The following is a 7,830-nucleotide window of genomic DNA, read 5'->3' as shown; positions in this document are numbered from 1 at the left end:
AGTAAACAAGGGCTTTTATTATTTATTTTTAAAAGATCACCAAAAAGCAATAAAAATGGACTCAGTTTACTAATCAGTGAGTGCATTTTTGTTGTTGTTGTTGTTGTTTTTTTACTTGTTAGGTGTGATCTTATCAAGAAAAGGAATTTATTTTTTTTTCCTTAGGAACGTTTCCAAGGTTGTGGCATTAGAGTCCTGGGACAGCTGAGATTTAAAGTCTATTCATTGCCTCTTAACTTCCTGTCAAGGCTATTCCATTTTATACATCTGAATTTTTGTAATACCTATGAAATGCTTGAACTTTGGGAAATTCAAGGATATTGCCCATTTATTTTTCTATTGTTTCTAGGAGAGTTTTTCCCACATGTAGCTGAGGAAACTATTGCATAAAGCAAGTATTACTTGCTTACTTCGTTGACCAGTGAGGAGATCTTTTTAAGAGATTTTGGGCAACTTTGCCAACCTCTCTGAGCCTCATCTATATCATTGAGCTTATAATACTCAAGGTTCAGGGTACCTGGGTGGCTCAGCCAGTTAAACGTCTGACTTCAGCTCAGGTCATGATCTCACGGTTCATGGGTTTGAGACCTGCGTTGGGCTCTGTGATGACAGCCAGGAGTCTGCTTTGGATTTTGTGTCTCCCTCTCTCTCTCTGCCCCTCCCCAGCTTCCACTCTGCCTCTCTCTCTCTCAAAAATAAGTACATTAGAAGTTTTTTAAAAATAATACTCAAGTTTCAAGGTAACTCTGAAGATTATATGAGAACGTTTTTACAGCATCTGGAGCATCTGGCATGGCGCCTGGCACACTACAGACTTTCGCTAAGTGATCGTTCACATCCTAGCTATTTGCATTTTCTGCCTAAGATGTTTGTATTTTTCGTTGTTGTTGTTGTTCTTATCTCAATCAATTTTGCAAAATCTTTTTAATGCACCTGACCTATTTGGCCCTCACACTCCTTTAAGGCGCTTCTTGTTCTTAGTGTCCTCTTCCTACTAATGAGAAAATAATAGCACGCTCCTCACCACAAAAATCCAAGTACTCTTCCTCGGGTAAGAGAGCTAGCGGAGGGTCAAAAACACAGCTTCCGATTTCAGATTTCTTTGCTGTGTCTTCTACAGCATGTGCGGCTTCTCTATTGTCCAACGTGCAGGTGAGTGAGGACCTTTCCAACTATCCTTAGCATTTTCCCCTGTAACCTTGTTTCTGTGTCGCTACCCACAATCCCCAGAATTTTGTTCCCTGACCTCAATCACAGTTATTAATTGAATCATTTCAAACTAGATCGTACCTTGTGGCATGGAGCTCTCTCACTGCTCAAGGGATTTCCGGCGTGTTTGCGGAGCTCAAGTGACAACCGGGAATCAGACGGGGCCGCAATTTCCATTCCACCTGTCTTGTTTTTGACCACCCATTTCTCTCCCCCATCCTATTCCCTAGTGTCCTCTAAAGTCCTCTCTACTGATCTTCTCTGACCACTGTGGAGTGCTTCTGCCTCGTCTTCTGGCTTGACCTCCAGAATCTGGGGTGTTTTTGAGCTTTGTTGTGACTGTTAGACCTCCTCTGTTCTTCTTTCTGAGACTTCTCCCCTCCAAACGAGCTGCTTGTTTTCCTGGCCTCTTCTCTATCCGCCCCCCTCCACCCCACCCCTCCACCCCAGGCCCCAAGTGTCAAATCTCACCAATTACACACTACTCCTCATTGTCAGAAGAATGTTCAAGAAGTGGGATTGGCTCACTGATTGCTATGCATGGCACGGATTTTTGTCCTTCTGTGCCAATTACCGACAATACAGCTGGGGCGTTAACACTTCACAGCTAATCCCCGTCAATGACTCTTGACACCTTAGATCTCTTGCAAACGCTGTCTGGAGTGTCTTTCAAGGACAGCTTTCATCCTGTGAGGTATCCCACCTAGCCACCCTTAGGATGGAGAAGACGCCAGCACCGTGCCCTTATTTCATATGTCAGATGCTGCCGTGGACAGAAAAGAGAGATTCCACTATTTTGTCACTTTACTCCTATTTTCACCAAGTTGTCCAGAAAAAGTCATCAACTCTTTCTTAAGAAAGTACTTCTTTTTCTTCCTTTTGCTTCTGTATGTTTTTTCTCTGCTAAGACACGGTTTGATTTTTTTTTTTTTTCCAGTTACATCGATGGTGGAAATAACTTCGTTTCTCTTTGCTTCCTTGCCGGAGGATGACCATGGCTGGTTCTTGAGTGGGTTCCGTCATACCTCCAGCTGGATCAAAGGCCTGGACCCCGCCAGCCTGTCCCACATTGGAAAGTTCCTCCTCACCCCAAGCACCTACTACAAGGGGAAGCGCTCAAGGGTAGGCATCAGGGCAGCTAAAGAAATCTTTCCAGAATTTAGAGAAAGAGACCTTGAGGGTCACATTCCAGTCTTGTGGTTTGTTCTTTTGCTGCCCTCCTTGCTTCCAAAGCTGCTGCCTCCTGGTCCACACGTAGCACACAATGTGAGCCACTGAATCAACCACCGTGATGGCAATTCTGCCCGGAGAAGGTCCAGATAGTCATAAATTACTGTCATTCTCCGTTTCATCGTTTCTGGGATTCTTTAGTATGACCTACATTAGTTAGGAATTTGAAAACAATTTTCTTAACTTTTTTTGTTTGTTTGTTTTTTTACCTGAACAAATTACCTTGCCTCGGAAATTCTTGGAAAAAAATTTTTCTTGGTTCCTAGAATTACAATTCCGGTCTTGTCTCCAGGATTACACCCATATTAATATATGCCTTTTCATGTTCTGATTTATCGTCATGCCTCACATTTCTCTCTGGGTTTCCTAGGGTGTCAGTGGCTTTTAGGGGATTGAAATTTTTTCTTAGGCATCTTTCCTCCTAATAATTTTAGAATTCAAGGCCTTGTTTGTACACATTTCCACTTTTATTTCCTTTCCGATGATGTGTTATTTAAAATTTTTTGGCCTTTGTGACGTATATGTCATATACGTAGACTCACATATATGCATATGTATAGACCTATGTGGTTCTGAGGCTCAGTCATACACACTCGTCTTTCTCGGCTTTTTTTTTTTTTTTTTTCTGAGCAGGAATTTAATCCTGGATTTGATTTCTGAGGTTCAGTTTTTTTAATTGAACTATTCTGGTTTATGAATAACTTTTTGATATTTCTAGTGATTAAGGATGATCATGTGCATTACCCCTCCAACCCCACCCTGCACCCAGTTCCGCCCATCTCCACCCTGCAGCCAGGCACTGAGTGTCACCGCCTGCCTTCCAGTTACCGAGAACCTCCACGCTGCCTGCCCCCTCCGCTGAGAGATGTCGAATGGCCTTGAGTTTTCCACTCCTCAGCATTTATCTATCCAAGTGTTCTAGTCTCTCCGAGCGCTGCCCTTTCTGCTAGGAAACAGCTCATTTGAACCCAGATGCTCCTAAAACAGTGCTAGTATTTCTCTTTAATTGGTGGTGATTAGTTTTTTTAAAATTTTTTTAACGTTTATTTATTTTTGAGACAGAGAGAGACAGAGCATGAACAGGGGAGGGGCAGAGAGAGAGGGAGACACAGAATCTGAAACAGGCTCCAGGCTCTGAGCTGTCCGCACAGAGCCCGATGCGGGGCTCGAACTCACGGACCATGAGATCATGACCTGAGCCAAAGTCGGATGCTCAACCGACTGAGCCACCCAGGAGCCCCTAATTGGTGGTGATTTGAAAGCAGGAGGCAGGCAGGTATGCAGAGTATTTGTCAGTCCCCCCCCCCCCCCGCCAGTCATGGTAGATACCCGTACCACTATTGCCCAGGGTGGGTGCTCAATGATCCCATCCTTTAGTAGGATCTCTGGGTACCCCTGCGCCAGTCAGGAAAAACCAGGGGAAGCAGCCCTGTTTCATGAATTGCCCCTTGGACAATGGGAAATACAGTGGTGTCTTGAGAGCTATACTTATGGGAGGAGGGAGATATAGAAGAACAGGCAGAATAATTGATTCAGTGAGCAACTTAGGAGGAGCCGCAATCTACAGCTGAAGACGAACCAGAAATCAAGGGTACCTAAAGCCCCCATTCTGGCTGGTGTCAAACCAGATGGAAGCAGGGAGAGGGTGGCACTGGAACTGGAGAAGGCCAGATGGTGATTAGGAGTAACTGGGCTGGGGGTGGTGGGCGGGAGGGCAGATCTGTGCTGAGAGGAGAGGTCAGAAGGGGTCATGGGCTGGGGCAGGCAATAATTTCTGGTTAAATGCTGTGACTCCTGTGTGTTTCAGTCACTTTTGAAACACGGCAGGGTAATTAATTAAGCTATATTATAAATCTGAATCTAGAACTATTTCATTAGGAGAAACAGATGGGTCCATTATCACTTAGAATGTGAAAAACACTCCTGTTTTCCCCTATTTCATAGTGATGATCTTTCGAAAGCTATCAGCATCTCACAGACACTTCCAGATTGTTTTTGAGGCCAGGGTTTTTCCCTGCAGAGAGGAGATAAAGTGACATAGAAAGCAATTAGGGGGGATGGATCACGGTGAAGGTACCAAGGATGTGGAGCAGTTTCCCCAGAGAGTCCCAAGCAAGGCAAGATGCCCAAAAGAAAAGATTTTGGAATTTTGGTTTTTTGTTTTTTGCCAAAATAATATGGATAATTCATACACCTCTTGCTCACTCATAGTGAGTCTTGCATTGCTGACTCAAGAAATTTGTTTCTGTGACTTAATTTATCATGGTCTTTCGGTTTTTATATTTTTATTTTTTAAAGTTTATTTGTTTAAGTAATCTCTACACCCAACATGGGGCTCAAACTCGTGACCCCAAGGTCAAGAGTCCCATGCTTTCCCGACTAAGCCAGCCAGTCACCCCTACAGTGGCCTTTTAACATCTTCTAGGAACCTAACTTTAGCTTCATATTACTAAACATTATTATTATTAACAATCATTTTTAGTCACAATTATTATTATTGGCCATCCTGCTGAAAATGAAGTCAAACCCAAGGCAGTTAGGAGGTGCAGTAGGAGACAGTGAGATTTGGCAGCTAAATACACCTGGCTTCGCCGCTGCTTAACCCTGTTGCTAGGGGCAAGCCCTCCAAGCTTCTGTTTACCTAGTGGTGGAAGAGGACGCCATTACCTTCCCTGTAGGGCTGTCGTCAGGATTGCAAGTAGGGCTGTTGTCAACACACTTCTTAGCTTTAATTGCATCGTTAATGGCCTCATGACAGAGTTTATATTGACTGGGTAAACAAGTTGTAAATTGGGTTTAACAAAAGTCTACCAGAACCTGTCTGAAAACGTTAGTGCTACCAACTTTTCTATGACTTCATGTCTGCTTTGCATTTATCCAGAGTGACCAGTTGTCCATTCTCACTGGTTTTATGTTAACATATTTGAAAGCATGCACCGATCTAAGCTTCATAGCATGGCGTGCAAGGCCCTTTACGTATTGGCTCTGGCCTATCTCACTGGGTTCTCAACTTCCCCTCCTCCTCCCATATTCACCATACCTTCCATGCCTTCATGCATGTCGTTTCTTTTATGTGTGTTCTTCTCTTCCAACCCCTCGTGAATTCCTACTCATCCTTAAAAATAGTCAGCTGTCCCTGAACATTGATTCGTCCCTTCACTTCCCTCAGCGAGCATTTATCGGCCTATTGTTTGTCAGGAACTCTGTCCCTAACGTAGTTGTGTAAGATAAGAAGATGTGGAAAGGCCTTCATGGAATCCCTGAGAAAGAGTTAATCATTTCCTTCTTGTACATACCTCGTATGTATTGCTCTTCCATAGTGTACTACACTGTCATGATTTGTTTACAAGTTTCTCTCCCTAGTTAGCCTCATTTTCCCGGCGGCAGGGCCTAAATCTTACTCATTTTTCCCCTTTGCATAGATTATAACATAGAGTAATTGCCCCCAAAAGGTTTGTTTACATAAACTAGACCGGGGACAAAAGAGAAAGAAATGGTAAATGGCGGTAATGGTAAACTCCAAAGTTTATATGCATTTACAGGGGGAATGCCCAGAATGATTGGCACGGATAACAAGTTGTAAGAAGAAGGGCCATGAATGTGGGTTGGAATTGAGGAAGGTTTCATGAAGGAACTGTGGGTCCTGAGTTAAACCTGAAAGAACAGATAAGTTTGGGAGAGATGATGGGAAAGCAACAGGATGTGAGCAAACCATGTTCAAAGGATAGCGACCCAAAGACTGAAACAGAAGAACTTCTTGGTTGGCCGTACAACTAAGTTGTTAGAGAAATGTTAAAATATGCCACAGCAAGGAGTTTCAGACCCAGTAGGTGAGAGAAGAATGCAGAGGATCCCTGCACTTTCTATAAAGGCTTTAGGTTTTCCAAGCACTTTTACTTTTTGCTCTTGAATATTTATCCTAAGAAGTAGGCACAGAAGGTAGACATTGTTATTGCCAATTCACAGGTGGAGAAACTGAGATCTGAGGAGATACCTGACTTTCCCAAGTCTCACAGCTAGTAAGTGACAGAGCCAGGACAAGAAGCCAGGACTTGTGAGTGATTCTCTCAGAAACACACCCCCTGCTGCCATGTTGCCGTGGGGCGCCCAACTGCCCTAACTCCGAAGAGAGACAAGGCCAGAGAACAGAGTTCCAGGTGGGGACCTTGAGCCTGGAGCCCCTCCCCCCATGTCTCTACTCTCAGTATCACATGCACAAAATACGGGCCATTCTCACTTTGTGAACCTTTTTGTGTCTTGGTTGAATACGAGCTATTTAGCAGATACTGATACATTGGTTAATTTATGTACATACTCATTTATTTATCCCGATGGAAGAGGCTAGGTCTGTATTTACTCGCTGTAAAAGACTTGTTTCTGAAATCAAATAGTTGTCTCCTAAATTCTCAATAGGGACCATCTTTTTGTGGCTAACTTTCACTACATTGTTTCTCTGAATAACAATTTCACTTGGGAAAAGAGAATTATTTAGTCACATGATTTAATACTTAGTCTCTCACTTGCATATTTAAAGCCTGTTGGGTTACCTTTTCTTGGCATTTTAAAGAAAGAAAGAAATTTTATCTCATTAGGGCTGGTAATCCATAGGATAAGTACCCATGCACAGTTCATTACTCAGGCATATGGCATTCTACTACTTTCCAGTGACAATTTCCTTCTCTCTCTCTCTCTCTGTCCCTTTTTTTCTCTCTCTCTCCTACTTGCTTCATTCCCTTTTCTCCTCCCTCTGCTTCCCTTCTTGGACTTTCTGGGGGTGTCTAGCAGATAAATCCCTCACCTCTGGACCAAAGGGTCTTTCTCAACACCTTCTAACAGCTGATTCTATCTCCTAGAAAAACTGTTCCTAAAAGCTTGCTTTCTTTCCCAAACTTCAGAATAGATGATTTCCCTATAAAGTCAGATTGGGGTCTGGAGTTAAAAGAATTATGTGAATAATTAAGGCAAAAACCTCTACTATTGTTGAAAAGGCTATTTAAAGCTTAACAATGCAGACAACGATTTATTTGGTTAAATCAAAGTCTACTCAAATATTTACTTCACAACGCTAGAGCTCTGGGCATACATTTTAAACCCATTGTTAGTGGAATCATTCGTTCCTGCTCATGCAACCCTAACTTCTAAATAGGTTTTGACCAGAAGACATACCATATTCAAGAAATAGCAGACCAGTTGGAGTAAAATGATTGTAAGTTTGGTTCCTACCTGGGACACACTCAGTGAGTCACTTCAGCGACAGCAGAAAATTTCTGAGATAAGTTGTCAGGTTCTCAGAAGTGTCCATCCACTTAGGTCTATAGGCTCTGAATGCATCCATATGTATGGAGATGTCTATATGTAGGTTATGTAAGGCAGTGGGGAAATTACCATTCT

Source organism: Prionailurus viverrinus, chromosome A2 (genome assembly GCF_022837055.1).
Source record: "Prionailurus viverrinus isolate Anna chromosome A2, UM_Priviv_1.0, whole genome shotgun sequence".
Taxonomy (NCBI): Eukaryota; Metazoa; Chordata; class Mammalia; order Carnivora; family Felidae; genus Prionailurus; species Prionailurus viverrinus.
Note: the sequence above shows the minus strand (reverse complement) of the source record.